This window comes from Cnephaeus nilssonii (genome assembly GCF_951640355.1).
Source record: "Cnephaeus nilssonii genome assembly, chromosome: 7".
In the NCBI taxonomy this organism is placed as follows: Eukaryota; Metazoa; Chordata; class Mammalia; order Chiroptera; family Vespertilionidae; genus Cnephaeus; species Cnephaeus nilssonii.
The window spans coordinates 32,249,564-32,267,267 of record NC_137078.1 but is presented as its reverse complement, the minus strand read 5'-3'; the positions used below and the strand labels follow the sequence as shown (position 1 = coordinate 32,267,267).

The 17,704-nt window shown below is 42.4% G+C and overlaps 2 pseudogenes across 2 annotated transcripts; both read right to left on the bottom strand.

The window, feature by feature from the left end:
- Nucleotides 1-10,488: 10,488 nt before the first annotated feature.
- LOC307102791 (homeobox protein NANOG-like) lies at nucleotides 10,489-13,107 on the bottom strand (annotated as a pseudogene). Its single transcript has 3 exons — nucleotides 12,961-13,107; nucleotides 12,460-12,721; nucleotides 10,489-11,038 (listed from the first exon to the last, which is right to left on the bottom strand). The product of its transcript is annotated as a homeobox protein NANOG-like (transcript).
- Nucleotides 11,647-11,911, bottom strand: LOC307103622 (protein BRICK1-like; annotated as a pseudogene). The gene has a single exon. The product of its transcript is annotated as a protein BRICK1-like (transcript).
- Nucleotides 13,108-17,704: the final 4,597 nt, after the last annotated feature.

The following is a 17,704-nucleotide window of genomic DNA, read 5'->3' as shown; positions in this document are numbered from 1 at the left end:
ACTGGCTGCAGATCCTCCGCCAGTTGGCTCTGACTCTAATTTGACCACCAGGTCCCCTAACTTTACTGAGAAGTTAATCAGAAACAGCAGGTGATGGCTCCAACTCCTACACACCCCACAATCTTCCCACCCCCATTCTCATAAGTATCACCAAGTCACTTCCCTCAATGAACAAAGCCACCCAGCTGGTGGTGTGGACAAACCAGACAGGTTGGACTGACTTCCCTCAGACAGTCCTACAAGCCAAGACAAAATTTAACTATTTAAGCTGAGCTGGGAATTTTAAGGCTTACCTGGCCAGGAGGTCATGTTGGAGACACTGTCAACATCTCCCCTAAATGATATAGGTCCTACCTAGGGTCTCTCAACAATTATAAACAACACTTTCTTCTCCATGGGCATGATGCACACTCTTGGGACCGTACTGCTTTTGTGGAACCCAGGCATTAACTTTCCTTCCTTGTGAAAATACAGTGACTCCCAACTTAGCAGGGATCATAAGAAATCTTCAAGTGTTCAGAGAAGCACTACAAGTAGATCATGTAGCCCTCAGAATTGCAAAACTCTTTCCAGAAAGAAGCTATCCTTGGTTCCTTGGGGGAGATTCACAGAGAGATAATTGACTTGTTATTTATGCACACCTTCTGGGCAGTTAGCCCTATCTCAGGAGTCACCAATTAGAGCAGGTGGTTCAAAATTAGTCCCTGACTTGAGTTGCCATATCTCACTGGTCAAGGTTGTTATGTTTGAGAGAATTTTCCTAGACTTTCTCTTTGAGGCCCAAGACAGAGCCTGTGCAATCACTGATAGATATATCCTGCTGTATCTGGATTTAATGTCTGAGGCCAATTAGAAAGATCAATATAGAATCTTAAGCAAAATCCCCCAACATTCTAAGGTGGAACCTGAAGATATATGGGATTTGTTCAACTGCCTGGGTCTAGCACCCTGGGAGCATGGGTGAGGTCACTACTGCAGGTTGACCTTATCCTGCTGATTAGAGTTCTATTGATAATAGTTTAATTAAATGCTGTGTGAGACAAACAGAACTGATTTGGTCTCTCTATTGTTCAGATTAATCAAAGTGGCCAATGGAATAGTATACTCATGGAAAATTTTTCAGAATCCGAGTCAGTGTAGATAGACATGCTTATTGTCTAGTAAAATAAAGACAAGGGTTATTTTGCAACAGGAGCAGGCAGACTCACTTTTCTTTATAAAGTATTTGGGTTCTTTAAGCTCAGGATTTCTCTTCTGTGATGGAACCCATTAATATGTGCAGGTGTCACCTGGCCCTTTTTGTGTCATACTTTGGGATCTGGGGCTTGGGAACCAGGACAACTGTTCATGCTTTGGCTACTGCTATTGCTGTGAGTAATAAAGTCCTTTGCCTTTGATCCAGGAGTCTCAATCCTTCCACTAACATCCACAAATTAGTGGTGGACTAATGTCTTGGCTTGCAAGTAGGGCAAAATGTTAGACCCCTTTACAATTTTTGACATCAATACATCTTATTTATAATGCTCCTAATGGGCTAAAGCTTTCCAGGTGATCTTAGGATCGTCTGGTTCCTTTTCACCCATGAAAGAAGAACTAAGAGGGACTAAGTGTAGTTGGTACTTCACTGTTTTCTCCCCATTTGCAGACTTAGCCATGCTCTTTATCCACTGAGCCAAACCGGTTAGGGCCTTAGCCATGGTCTTTAAACAGCCATCTCTCAGAAGGTAAAATTATCTCAAATGGAACTCTCCAGATTCTGCCTCTTGCACTCTCTTGAGCCATACTATATTGCCCCTGCAGCGAGTTTTTGCTGTTTGTCCACCCTATTGTAGTAGTCACTGTTTGTTGGCTATCCAGTAAGCATTCTTTACTATTCCCCCACCGCCTTCAGGATGAGTTCCTGATGGAACCCAAACACCATTTGGGCATTCACTTCCAACCAGTGAGGGGAAGCCGACCTCACCTCCCAGCCTCAGAGATGAAATTGATCCGTCTAAGATAACCCATTTATTCCCTTTGCCAATAGATCAATTCTGGCCAATACGTTAGAAAAAGTCTGAGGAGGAACTTCTCTGGAATGGTAACCTTTTCTTTTAAAAGAAGGCCAGCGAAAGAAACACATCCTATTTCTGATGTGATGGTTAGAGCTTCTGTGGCCGATCTCTACCAGCCTGAAAATGAAGGCAATATTCAGGATTGCAGAACAGAGGTGATGACAATGTTGTGCTGCTCAGTCAGTCAAGGGTGACGCCCACTCTCCATCTGGGCTTCCTGTTACAAACATAACACATTTCTTAAATGTTTAAGTTTGTTTGCGTAGGGCATTCTATTACTTGTTGCCATATATCAAGCTGAGTTCTGAGCACTCTTTTAAGTACCTTAAATGAATTCATTTAGTTAAGGCTTATAACAAACCTGTAGGTTTATAATTTCCTTCATTTGGAAGAAAAAGGAAACTAAGATACAGGGAGCTTAAATATCTCATTCAGGTCATATAGCTAGTTAACTGACAAAGCTAGGATTTGAACCCAGATCTGGCTCAGAATCCAGACACAACCACTACTCTATCACTTCTCACTACGCTGTTACTTGCGGTTTAAAGCCTTTCAACTGATATTATGTATGCTTTGTTTCTCAAGGTTACCTCAACTGACACTTAGGCTTTGGACCCCAAATCTGTGGCTGCTGGCCAGCTTCACCCTCCCATGCTCACCTGCAAGGCCTATTACTTGACCAAGAGAGGAGGCCAAACATTAATATCTAACTTCATTTCCTATTTGAACACCCAGGAAGGCAGCCAAAAGTTACCATGTGAGCTCTTATTTCATATTCTATTAATTTTAAGCACCTGTTCAAAGGGCATCTATTATAGACCAAATACCACCTTTAAGAAGAGACCCTTTGCTTTACAATCTTTTTATTCTTATAAACTTTTATAGTTGCTCTGTTGCCATTGAGAAAATAGACAAGCAGCACCTCAATCCTATCTCTGGGATATATCTATATACATAGTTTTAAACCAAAGTTTATATAGTCATAAGGAACTCCTGCCTCTAGCAAAGTGTTAAATATTCTTCTGTTAATTTTAATCACCTAACAAATAATATAATTAGCCGTATATTAAATGACTGGGAATAAGAGAGGACAGACATAATCAATAGACAGGATCAATCGATTTACCTACTCTTTTTTAAAAATATTTTTTATTGATTTCAGAGAGGAAGGGAGAGAGAGATAGAAACATCAATGATGAGAGAGAATCATTGATCGGCTGCCTTCTGCACGCCCCTCACTAGGGATTGAGCCCACAACCTGGGTGTGTGCCCTTAACCGGAATTGAACCCGGGACCCTTCAGTCTATAGGCTGATGCTCTATCCACTGAGCTAAACCAGCTAGGGCAATTGATTTACTCTTGCTTCCCCTGCCCTTTGTCCTGGGACATTTCTTCCCTTTCCTCATTGAGAGCTCTCAGCTGCTAATCACACTCTTCCCAGCCTGTGACCAGGAGGGAAATGTGGGCTTTGCATCAGGACATGTCTGTAGTTCATCTTCCCTGACAACCCCATCACTCCCCTCCACTACTGTCAATAATCTATTGGATGCTTTTTCCACAATTATTTTTTAAATCATCAAAGAAACTAGGGGAAAGGCATGTTAAGTCTGGGGACAGAGGTTATCAAGGGTGGGTCTGTTTGACTAGACAGGAGTGTACAGTTGCTTCATCCTGGAGCAGCAGTCCTTCAATGCTATCTGACTGAAGTCATCTCGGGTGAAAGGGATTAAGCAAAGAAAAAAACAAAAACTCATAGACACAAACAACAGTATGGTGATTACAAGAAAGAAAGGGGGAGGTGAGAGGAGGTAGAAGAGGGTAAAGGGGAAATAGATGGTAATAGAAGGAGTGGTGAACACATAATACAATATACAGATGGTGTATTATAGAATTGTATACCTGAAACCTATATAATTTTATTAACCAATATCACTCCGATATATTCAATAAAAAAGTGTCTACAATAGAAGTGTTGCGTAACTCATTTCCAGATTTTTTTGAACCAGAAGGTGTGTTATTGTGAACGAAATGAAGATAGAAAGACTTCACATTTGAGATAGTCTAAAATGTCACAGGATCTTCTCAGATCAAAACATGTATTTCCCCCCCCCCCGCTAAAATCTTTTATTATAAACACGATAATTACAAGCATCTGAAGGTTGTTTTTAGAAAGATCCTAAGTGAAGCAGATGGTTCAAATTGATCTGAATATAGAGCTCAACAAACTGCCAAGTGTCTTTTGTAACACACTGGGCTTTGAAGATAAAAGTCAGAGCCTCGAGAGGCCTCGTTTTTATATGGACAGCCAAAGACGAGGATGCTCAAGGTGTGTGGGATTCTAAATTTTAAAAATTCAAGTATTCTTTTCTCTAGACAAAGAGAGAGAGAGAAATGGTAAAGAGTAACAGAAAAAAAAATAGAGAAGCCACAATTATGAAAGGCTTGTGTATTGTTAGAATGCTTTGTTATCTGAGAGCCCCCTGGTTTCTTAACAGAATAGTTCAATGTCAAGGAGATGGTCAGGGTGGCATGTTTATCTTTTAGAATAAAGTATCAATCGTCATTTTAGATAACAAGTATTTATTTAGTTATTCTGAGTGACTTAAAGTGATTGACTTCTCAGCAAGATCCCAGCTCCACCCTTGTATAATGATTTCAAGGTGCTAATGATTTCTCTTCTCAATAGTGAGGGTCTATTTTCATTGATCACAAATGATTTCCTGACACAAAAAGATAACTTGAGATCTCCTCTGACTGCAATAACACCAATTAATAGTCAGGTACTATGTTTAAACATTAAATACTATTTGAAATAAAAATATCCGTCACTCTTGGGGCACAGTCACTAGAGGGGAACAGGAGGAAGGCTTCTGTTTTGTTTTGTTTTTTAAGTTTTTTTTAATTTTATTGTTTTATTGATTTCATAGAGAAAGGGAGAGGGAGAGAGAGATGGAAATATCCATGATGAGAGAGAATCATTGATCAGCTACCTCCTGCATGCCCCCCACTGGGGATTGAGCCCGCAACCCGGGCATGTGCCCTTGACTGGAATCGAACCCGGGACCCTTCAGTGTGCAGACTGATGCTCTATCCACTGAACCAAACCAACTATGGCTGTTTCTTGACCTGAGTGCTGGTTACTAGTGTATGTTCAGTTTGTGGAAGTTCAGTATATACTACTCAACCTCCAAAACAACTCTATGAACCTCATTGCCCATCAAGAATTGATTGATAAATACAATTTACACAATGGAATAATATACAGGGTTTTGGATTTTGTCGAATGCTTTTTCTACATTATTGACAGGATCATATGATCTTTCTTCTTAAGCCTATTGATGTGATGAACTGCATTAATTGAATTTTGAATGTTGAATCAATCTAGCATCCCTGGAATAAACCCCACTTAGTCATGCTGTATAATTCTTTGCTAAATTTGATTTGCTAATATTTTGTTAAAGTTTTCACATCTATATTCATGAGACATATTGGTTTTGAGCATCCCCCCCTCCTTTTTTTTGTACTGTCTTTATTTGGTTTTGGTATCAGGAGGACAATACTAACTTTCTAAAATGAATTTGGAAATATTCCTGCCTCTTCTATTTTCTGGAAGTGATTGCATAGAATTGGTGTTAATTCTTCTTTAACTGTTTGGTAGAATTCTCCAAGTGAAACTGTATGCACCTGGCAATTTCATTTTAGGGAGTTTTAAGATTACAAATTCAATTTCCTTGATACTTATACAATTATTCAAATGGTCTTATTTCATGTTGACTGATTTGTGGTAGTCTCTTTTTTTTTTAAGGAATTGGTCCATTTCATTTAAGTTGTCAAATTAGTTCCTTATTACCCCTCTGATGTCTATGGAGTCTGTAATGACATCTCCTGTTTCATTCTTGATATTGGTAATTTGTGCCTTTTATTTTTTTCTTTGTCAGTCTTTCTAGATATTTGTAAATTTTATTAATCTTTTAAAAGAACCAGCTCTTTGTTTCATGATTTTTCTTTTTTGCTTTTCTGTTTTCAGTGTCATTGATTTCTGCTTTAATCTTTATTATGTCTTTTTTTCTGCTTGCTTATTTTGCTCTTCTTTTCTTAGGCTCTTGATGCAGAAGTCTCTGATTTGAGACTTTTCCTTTATTGTAATGTATTCTTTTTTAGGTACTTTAAAAAATATGTATTTCAATTGATTTCAGAAAGGAAGGGAGAGGGAGAGAGAGATAAAAACATCAATGATGAGAGAGAATCATTGATTGGCTGCCTCCTACATGCCCCCTCCTGCATGCCCGACAACCCGGGCATGTGCCCTTGACAGGTATCAAACCTGGGACCCCTCAGTCTGCAGGCTGACACTCTCCACCGAGCCAAACCAGCTAGGGCCCTTTTTAAGGTTCTTTATGTAGAAGTCTAAATTATTGATTTGAGACTTTTCCTTTATTCTAATTTGGTGCTATACATTTCCCTCTCAGCACTGTTTGAGTTATGTACCACAAATTTTGATATCTTAGTTCAATCAACGTATATTTTGTTTCTCTCTCCTGACCTATGAATTACTTAGAGCTATGTTGCTTAGTTTTCAAGTGTTTGAAGATGTTCTTGTTAACTTTCTGTTATTGATTTCTATTTTGACTGGTTTTTTTTTTTTGTGTGTGTGTAATTTCAATTTAAAAAAAAAGGATATAGTTATAGTGTCATATGTTTCATGGGTACTTGGAAAGAATATATGTTCTGTTATTGAGAAGTGTGTTCTACAAATGTTTATTAGATCTTGGATGATGGTCTTGTTGAGTTCTTCTATATCCTTCCTGATTCTCTGTCCCGTTGTTCTGTCAATTGTTGAGAGAGGGATGTTGAAGTTTCTAGCTGTACCTGCAGATATGTCTGTTTCTCCTTGCAGTTTATCAGTGTTTGCTTCACATATTTTGTAGCTTTGATGTTTGTGCATGTGTTTGTTTTAGTACACAAACTGTGAAGAGAAACTTAGTTAAAATAGGACATGAACTTTGTTCCACGGAGTGACAGCTGATATGACTCTGTCAGGTACCTGGGAAGGACAAGCATTTAAGGTACAAAGGGCAAGTGCCTACTTCACTGGATAAATCATCCCTCGCCCGATACCTCTCAATATTGTTATTTTCTGACTGAAATCTCTGAAATGACTCTCTTATGATAGAAGTCTCCAAGTTCTCCAATGTCATTTTTTGTAATGATTACCTTGAAATGAGGTCAATGCCAAGGTTCTTAATAAAAACTCTTAAAATGAGTTTTTAAATGTGAACTGATTTACTTAACTCTTACAATTTAAAAAACCAACAGGAATTAATAAAAGTAATATTATATATAAAATATATATTAACTACATAACTTTTTCAGATTACCCCTACCTTTTTCTACATAAGGATATATGTTTTAAAAATATTTTTATTGATTTCAGAGAGGAAAGGAGAGGGAGAGAGAGACAGAAACATCAATGATGAGAGAGAATCATCAATTGGCTATCTCCTGCAGGCCCCACACTGTGACCTCCTGGTTCATAGGTTGACACTCAACTACTAAGCTATGCTGGCTTGGCTACATAAGGATATTGTCACTTACACAAAAAAAGGTATAATCCCAAGGTGCAAACATCTTTCAACAGGGTGATTTCCTTCATTTTCATGATAACACAATAAATGTCTTTAATATAAATGTGCATGTACAGTGTGCCATCCTTGTGATTTTTTTTGCTTTCTCATCCTATATATTCAAAAGGTAATATGTAAATTGACCCTAAGGGCAGAACGACCAGGAACAACCAGTTGCTATGACGTGCACTGACCACCTGGGGGCAGACACTCAACACAGGAGCTGCCCCTGGGTGGTCAGTACGCTCCCACAGGGGAGCTCCGCTCAGCCACAAGCTGGGCTGACTGCTGTGAGTGCAGCGGCTGTGGCGGGAGCCTCTCCTGCCTCCGTGGCAGCGCTAAGGATGTCTGACTGTGGCAGGGAGCGGGCCTATGCCGTCAGTTGGACATCCCCTGATGGTTCCAGGCTGCCAGAGGGATGTCTGACTGCCAGCTTAGACCCGATCCCCCAGGGAGGGGCCCTAAGCCAGCAGGTGGACATCCCCTGAGGGGTCCTGGACTGGGAGAGGGCGCAGGCTCAGCTGAGGGACCCCCACCCCCTGGAGTGCAGGCACTTTCATGCACCAGGCCTCTAGTTTATTAAAACATTCTTTAGGAGATGAGTTTAAACTGTTATACTATTTTGGATAACTCTAGGATCTAGAACCTTAACCTCAAGAATAGAAAGTAAAAGTTCTTTTAAGGGTTATTCACATTTTCTGGGATTGGGAGGCTCGTTAAAAACCCCAGTTCAGCCTAGGAGGTCGATTCCAGGTCAGGGCATGTGCTTGGGTTGTGGGCTCGATCCCCAGTGTGGGGACTTTTTTTTTTTCTTCTTTTTTTCTTTTTTTAAAATATATTTTATTGATTTTTACAGAGAGGAAGAGAGAGGGATAGAGAGTTAGAAACATCGATGAGAGAGAAACACCAATCAGCTGCCTCTTGCACACCCCCTACTGGGGATGTGCAAGCAACCAAGGTACATGCCCTTGACCGGAATCGAACCTGGGACCCTTGAGTCCACAGGCCGACGCTCTATCCACTGAGTCAAACCAGTTTTGGCATGTGGGAACTTTCTTGGAGAAGAAAGTTCTGGATAATAGGAGCTGAAGGCAGTGGGGGTCTACCTCAGTGAGATCTCTCTCCCTTAGAATAACCCATCTCTCGCCCGGACCGGTTTGGCCCAGTGGATGGAACGTCGGCCTGCGGACTGAAGAGTCCCGGGTTCGATTCCGGTCGAGGGCATGTACCTTGCTTGCAGGCACATCCCCATTGGGGGGTGTGCAGGAGGCAGCTGATCGATGTTTCTCTCTCATCGATGTTTCTAACTCTCTATCCCTCCCCCTTCCTCTCTGTAAAAAATCAATAAAATATATTAAAAAAAAAAAAAAAAAGAATAACCCATCTCTCCAGGCTTACTGTGGTCAGGGGACTGCTTGGGATAAGAAGAGCAGACATTGTCTCAGACGCCTCTAATAAACGGCCCAGGGACATCTGGGCCTCCTATTCCAGCTGTGCTGTCGTGACCAAAGCCTCTCCCTTTGCCAGAGCTTCTCTGATGCAGACACAGGGGATGCCCCTGGGGGCGGGCTACCCAAACAGAAGTTAACTCTCCAAGTGGCAACCTTTGTCCAAAAGAGGACACAAACCTAGGGGTAAATGCTTCCCTCTTTCCCTTGAATGGATAATTTTGAGGCATATTTCATGATTCTCAAAAGTAATTGGTCGCTTTTGGGGTAATGCATTCTTGTGTTGGTTTTCTCCCCTCTTTCTACTTTCATCCCTCATTCCATGCTCTCAGGTGTCACATTCCTACATCAGCTCACTGCACACAAGCCTTTGTCGCCCTGACGATTACTGCCTCCTGGCTGCTGTGTGTGCTTCCTTTCAGTGTCCACTTTTGCTGTGTTAAAAACCTTATTTCACTATTTCCCAATCAGATTGGAGGGCATAGGGAGTAGGAGGATGGAAGGGTGGGGGAAGGGAAAGAGACTGAGAGAGGAAAAGTCTCATTTCATCATTGTTTTTTAAGTGGTAAAATAGAAGTTTTACTTACTTGTATTTAAACTTATAAACCAACCGGCCAAACTGGTATTATTACCATGATACAGCAAAATAAAAAAATATCTTTTATAAATACTTGGGTAATAAACAAATTAGTGTTATGTAGTAAAATAGCAACAGGGCAGAGGAAATCAGCAAAGCATGTTACAGCTCAACCGTTCACCTGAACTGAGTTTTTGTTTGTTTGTTTTTCATATATTTTTATTGATTTCAGAGAGGAAAGGAGAGAGAGAGGGAAAGAGAGAGATAGAAACATCAATGATGAGAGATAATCATTGATCAGCTCCCTCCTGCATGCCCCACACTGGGGATTGAGCCCACAACCCAGGCATGTGCCCTGACTGGGAATCGAATTGTGACCTCCTAGGCTGAACTGAGGTTTTTAACAAGCCTACCAAGCCCAGAAAATGTGAATAACACTTAAAAGTACTTTTACTTTCTATTCTTGAGGTTAAGGTTCTAGATCCTAGAGTTATCCAAAATAGCATTATATCTAATCATCTATAGCCAGAGATATCCTTTATCATTTGTCTACAGCAGCAAGGCTACAGAAACCTCTTCGATTAGTCTCCAGTCATATCCCCCACCCCACCCCTCCAGTAGGCACAATAGGCATAATGAGATGCAGCATGTCAAGGAGAGATGCGTAGAAAAATCCTAGGAGAGGTAATACAGCCACTGGCCAAATTGAGATTGAATAACATACTCATTGTCATCGCTTCTCAACCTTTTGGCTAAGATCAAGTGTACCTATCCTCACACTGTGTTCATGGCTGTATGTTCATGGAGTCAGGCTGTATGTTCATGGAGTAATCTGGGAATAAATCCATGGTTTGCCGGGTACTACAATACTTACGGGTTTGCAGTATTACATCCAAGGTGGCTCCAAATCACTGACAGGATTTTGCTGGAACCGGATCTGGGGCTGCAGGGATGCCCCTCCACAACTACAGAACTGATTGTTCCAGGCCTGGTTGATCTGAGCCTGGGTATTGCAGTCTTGGGGGCACCAGGCCTTACTACTCCAGGAATGGTGGGTCCAAGAAGGGCTATTCCAGGAATGGTGGCTCCAGGTTAGGTTACTGCAGGCCGGGTTGCTCCACATTGAAAGGTTTCCAAAAGGTTCCCCGGGCCGCCCTGGTGACAGGAAGAGAGGCCCACGTACTCTGTGGTTGCTGAGCTCGTCTGAGTCACACAGTGGCTATTCTTTGGCCAGTTGTATTTCTGCCACCTCTTGCATTTCATTCTCTGGTTCTGGAACCAGGTCTTAATCTGTTTGTAGCTAAGGTTCAGGATGTTGGAAAGTTGCTGCATCTGCTGGAGGCTGAGACATTTATTTATTTATTTATTTTAAAGTTGAGGAGTTTATTAGGGAAATATCAGAGGCAAACACCCCAAGTGACAGAAAGAAAAATATGAAAATGTCCCTTCAAGCCAAGTGGGGACCTGACCTTGACCTCCCCAGAAGGATAAAAAACTGGCGGATTAGCAACAACATTCTCTGGCAGCCACCTTGCCAGGGCATGAGTCTCTCAGCCAGGACTGTCTGCTACCTCCCAACAAAGGTAAGGAGGAGAAAAGATTGTTTATAGAATCAATGCAGAGGCAATGAGAACTGTAAGGAAAATCTGAGAGAGAGAGAGAAAGAGAGAGGTGGGGAGGACCTTAATAAAGAGGCCCAGGCTTTTGGCTCTGAGCGTACATTGACAAGTAGTTCTACAAAATGTTACTGAAAAGGTAAAATGCCTAATGTTTTCAAGAGTTCCCCTGGACTTGTCCCCACATGTCATATCACACCGCCGGATGAACATGGCAGAGCCCAAAGGCCACATTTTTGAAGAAAGAAAAACAAGAATAAGCCCTGTTGCTCTTTAAGGAGAGGAAGGAGTGAAGGCTGCTGGGACCTTTCCCACGTAGGCCTGTGTTCTCTAAAGCAACTTCCCAGCAGCAGTCTGGCCCAGTTCTAGGTGAGGGTCTCACCTTGTTTCACCCTTGCTTCAATGTACTCTGTTCTCCGCTCAAGGGCTGTCAATTTCTCATTTAGTGTTGCGAGTCTTGAACTACAAGACATATCGAACGAGTTGAGAAAGTCCGCAATTTTCTTGATGCTGCCGGTGATGATTTCAACATACTCCCGGTTCGCCCAGTCCCGGTGAATTTCCCACTCACAGGATCCTCTTGTCCCACCATGGCCGCTGCCTAAGGAAGTCTGAGTCATTTACAGGCAGTCGGGTTACGACGGACTTGAAGTACATCGTTTCGTGGTTACGTCGCCATCCCCCATTTATATATATATATATATAAAGTTTGGTCATTTCGACGTATGTACATATGTGCTTTATGTTTTTTATTATTTCTTTACCACAAGTAAAGGTCAGAAATTGTTATCTTTCTTTTAAATTTTTTTTTTACTGTTTCACTTCATTACTGCTGTGCATGTGCTCCACGTGAGTGACATAGGTGCTCAGGTAGGTGGGTTCTAACTTACAGCGAAAATCCCTACATTGCACAGTAGGAACAGATCTTTGATGTAACCTGAGGAACTACTGTATTTAAAAATATATATATTTTTATTTAATTTAAAGAGAGATGAAGAGAGAGAGAGAAGCATAGACGTAAAAGCAAGCTGCCTCCTATACGCCTTTTACCAGAGATCAAGCCTGCAACCCGGGCATGTGCTCTGACCAGGAATCAAACAGGCAACCTTTCTGTGTATGGGGCAACACCCAACCAGCCAGAGTGAGGCTGAGACATTTCTGTCTCTAAAATCTCCCACTGAGTACACAGAGCTGGGTCTGTGAGAAGACAGTTCTGAGCTCCCGTTTCTTGGCCTCCTTCTTCCTCTTTGTTCTGTTCTACAGAAGTGGGTAGTATTGCTCTGGGTCTGGTGGAAGAATCAGGGCTGTTCTGAATAAGCAGATCCATGGAGGAAGGGAGAGGAGAGACAGTCTTCATGTGGAGTGTCTCGGCCGATGACATTTGGAAGGTTGCATAGTTTTTCTTTTTCTTCTCTTAAAAAAATATTTTTATTGATTTCAGAGAGGAAGGGAAAAAGAGAGAGAGAGAGAAACATCAAGAATGAGAAAGAATCATTGATCAACTGCCTCCCACACGCCCCCCACTGGGGATGGAGCCCACAACCGAGGTATGTACCCTCACCAGGAATGAAACCGTGATCTCCTGGTTTATAGGTTGATGCTCAACCCCTGGGCCATACCTGGCCAAACTGCATCGTTTTCTTCAGGCTCATAAATCTCAGGCACTGGTGAAGGTTCCTTAGAATTGGATGCTTTGGGGCAGGGCAGGCTTTGGGCACAAGCCAAATCCACCCTCACGTTGCTTTGCAGTAACAGGTGCCAACCAGCCGATTTTGCAAAAGCTCCCATTTCATCTTTTTGAGCTGTTGTCATAAGCTGCCAATCAGCTTATAAAATACCCTTGATAAAGTTTTTAAAACCTAAAATGTTATATTTGTAATCCTGATTATGACCCCAAAGAATTCAGAAAATATAATATTATTATGGGCATCCTAAAGTATTTTTTAAAAATTTATTTCAGAGAGAGAGAGAGAGAGAGAAACATCAATGAGAGAGAGTCATTGATTGGCTGCTTCCTGCACACCTCCTACCAGGGATGAGCTCACAACTCAGGCAATCAAACCATGGGAATCAAACCATGACCTCTTGGTTCATAGGTCGATGCTCAATCACTGACTTACACCAGCCAGGCTAAAGTAACTTTTACTACGTTAAAAAGACAGCATAAAATGTACCATTTTATTTCATTTATTTTTTAAATACTTTAATTGAGTTTTAGAGAGTGGGGAAGAGAGAGAGAAACATTTATGTGAGAGCAAAACACCCCCTATTAGGGATTGAGCCTGCAACCTGGGTATGTGCCCTGAGTCAACCAGCAACCTTTCTGTGCACTGGACAACACCAAACCAACTGAGCCACACTGGCCAGGGCTAAAATGTACCATGTTAACCATGTTTAAGTGCATTAAGTACACTCATATTGTGGTGAAACCATCTATCTATCCATCTTCAGAACTTTTTCATCATCCCAAACTGAAACTCTACACCCATCAAACAAGAGCTCTCCATGTCCCCTATCCCATGACATTTAAAAACATTTCTCATTTATTTATTGATTTTAGACAGAGAGGAAGGGAGAAAGAGAGAAACACTGATTTGTTGTTCCACTTATTTATGCTTTCATTTCTTGTGCCCTGGTCGGGGATCAAACCCCCAACCTTGGCGTTTTGGGATGATGCTACCTGACTAGGGCCTATCCCATAATATTTTGCCTGACTTTGCTGAGTTCATCATATGCAGACTTGGGATAGTACTAGTCAGTCATTAACCTTCTTTTTACGCAATTGCCAAAGTATTATCCCTTTAGGAACTACAAGCTGTGAGTTTGGCTAAACAACACCAGCTGTGTTGGATTGGGGCAAGGGTTTCTCAATAGGTGGGTGGACATTTAAGCTGAAAAGTTATGGGCTGAAATAGAAAAGAGAAATAAACAGATTTCTTTATTCTTAATTACAGCATTATGATTTCCACTATTAAAGTAAGGATACTGATGCCAGAACATTTGAAAATTTGTTGGTGGTCACAGCGTCCAGACCAGGGGCTTGTTTCCCTTTCGCCCCATGCAGCCCCTGCCTTTAGGTTCCACGCCATCCAGGAGACCATATTTTCAAAGTTTTGGATGACTACTCTGTGCTGGGCTCCAAGGGACACACAGGTAAAGGAGACAAAGGTTTTGCTTTCAAAGAGCTTACAATCTTAAAGTCTCAGAGTGCTTCCATTTAAACACCAGTGGCTCTAGGTTAATTCTTAACTGCTCATGCTGTCCTCACCCACTCAGACTTCAACAGAAAGACTTACGTGAGGTGATAAAACAGTGAAAAGAGGGATTATCTCCAGATGGTGCTAATACATGATTCGGTGAAATATAAAGTGAAGAAACAACCTGTAATCCATGCTACATTAAAAAGAAATATGTTTCTTTAAGTAGCCAGTCCTTCTAGGGCACCTAAAATGTCATTTGTTTTTAAAAGTTTAATGAACTACAGGTTTTGGGGAAAATGTATATTCAGTTTTCAAAACCCTTTTAATCGCTGTACCCAATGGCTGAGTTTAAGGACATGCCCTGACCAGGCTGTGTCCTGATAAGCAGGCTGTGGGCAGCTGCTTGCCTTACATTTTCAGCAGGTATTTTGCTTGGCACATCATCTCCCTTGTGGAAAATGGCTGGTCTTGCAGGCACTTACATAACCTTCTCCCAAAGCAAATCCTGTCCCCGCCCTTTTACTCCTCAGCTCTGGCAGCACACTGTTTATTTAAATCTTTCACTTCCCCTAAGGCTTAGAGCCAGAGCCACCACTGCCATGAAGTGCTCCCCTCCCAAACCCATCTGTGGCGATTTCCTCACCCCTAGATGTACAGAATTTAGTTACCTGAGCCTCTCACTAGAAAACATAGGGACAGCAGAGCATAATGGTTAACATTCAGGCTCTTTAACTCAGGCCTCTGGATTCAAATTCAGCACTTACTTGCAAATTCTTTCATCTATCTCAGCTTCTATTTCTTCATCTGAAAATGGGGAGAATAATAACCTCATAAGCTAATTCTTAATAAACTGCTTGGAACAATCCAAATGTCCATCAGCACATGAATGGACAGATAAAATGCCATCCTATCTAATAAAAGAGTAATATGCAAATTGACCCTAACTCCGCTACACCCACCAGCCACACCCACCAGCCAATCAGGAACAAATATGCAAATTAACCCCAACCAAGATGGCTGCAGCCACAGAGAGCAGGAGGGAGGCTTGGGTTTCCCTGGCAACAGAGGAAGCCAAGCTTTCCGCCTGCCCTTGCCGGCCTAGGCCTCCACTCAATGCTACAAAGTTTCAATTATAGAAGATAAATAAATCCAAACAGAAATGGCGGCAGCCACGGAGCTGGAAGAGCAGGAGGCAAGGGTTGCCCCTGGCAGTGGAGGAAGCAAAGCTTCTGTAGCCCTGGCTGGCCTAGGCCTTCGCTCCAGGCTACAAAGTTTCAATTATAGATATACATAAATTCCAACAGAAATGGCTGCCACCACGGAGCAAGCAGGAGGCTTGGCTCTGCTCCAGGCTACAAAATTTCAATTGTAGAAGATACATAAATCCCAGATACCAGGGCCTCTGCTTGGGTCGCCAAGGGGTGTGGCCGGCCTGCAAACCACCACAGGCCCCTTGCTCAGGCTGCCCCACACCCCAAGGGAACCCCCACCCTGATCCGGGATACCCTTCAGGGCAAACCAGCTGGCCCCCACCCATGCACCAGGCCTCTATCCTATCTAATAAAAGAGTAATATGCAGATAGACCATCACTCCAACACACAAGATGGCTGCCCCCATGTGGTCAAAGATCCTGCCCCCATGTGGACACAAGATGGCCGGCACAAGATGACCAGCAGGGGAGGGCAGTTGGGAGGCACCAGGCCTGCAAGGGAGGGCAGTTGGGGGCAATCAAGCCCGCAGGGGAGGGCAGTTAGGGGTGACCAGGCCTGAAGGGGAGGGCAGTTAGGGGCAAACACGCTGGCAAGGGAGCAGTTAGGGAGTGGTTAGGGGGTGATCAGGCTGGCAGGCAGAAGCGGTTAGGGGCAATCAGGAAGGCAGGCAGGCGAGCAGTTGGGAGCCAGCAGTCCTGGATTGTGAGAGGGATGTCCGACTGCCCGTTTAGGCCCGATCCCATCAGGATCGGGCCTAAACGGGCAGTCGGACATCCCTCGAGGGGTCCCAGATTGGAGAGGGTGCAGGCTGGCCTAAGGGACAGTCTCCCCCCCCCCCCCCCCCCGCCGTGCACGAATTTCGTGCACCGGGCCTCTAGTAGTTACATATAATGGAATATTATTTAGCCTTAAAAAGGAATGCAATTCTGATACACGCTACAACATGGATGAACTTTGAGACATTGTGCTAAGTGAAAGAAGCCAGTCACAAAAGGACAAATATTGCATGATTCCACTTATGGGAGCTAAAGACACAGAGTAAAATACACAGAGACAGAAAGTAGAGCAGTGGTTCCCAGGGGTTGGGGAAAGAAGAGAATGGGGAGTTATTGTTTATTGGATACAGAGGTTTAGTTTGGGATGATGAAAAAGTTCTGAGGATGGATAGTGGTGATAGTTGCATGATAATGTAAATGTATTTAATGCCATTAAAATGTACACTTAAATGGTTAAAATGGTAATTTTTGTTATGTACAGTATATCATGAAAAGGTTAAAAGGTTTATTATACCACAATAAAAAAGTTTTACAGAACAGGATCTGGTACATGGTAAATTCCCTCAAGTGTTACTTGTGGCATCTCTGGCACTGTCCCTACTGTCCCTTAACTCTTGCATTTTTATTCAGCACTCAGTTTGAGGTCATCTCTCCACCTTCAGGGCAAGGACTGCATCGTCCTTTGGCACGTCCTTCATTGTAGTTGCCAATGTACCTTGCATATAGTTGGGCCTTGTAAATCATTGACTGATTAGGTCAAATTCCAAATGCCCTATAATGTGGCCCGTGCTCTCACGTCAGTGAAGTGGATCTCAGTGTTTTCTCTGTGGGAGGCTGTTAGCATGGTGACTAAGAGCCAGGGGTTTAGAGTCAGTCAGGCCTGATATGAGTGTCAGTTTTGCCATTAACCAGCCATGAACTTTTGGGAAAGTCACTCAGTCTTCTCAGCTTCTGCTCACCTGTGATTAGGATAATAATATCTATTTCCCCATGTTTTCTGTGATAATAAAATGAAATAACAGACATTAAGAACATGACCCATTCTGGATACTCAGTAAATGGCAGTTAACACAAACATTTTTTATCCTAAGTGTTATTGCTCTTAACTCCATCATTATGAGTCAGTTTCTGAAACTGAGCTTTCACTTAAAACAGATGCCCATCCCTGCACGACTGTGGGTGTTTCTGCGATGAAGG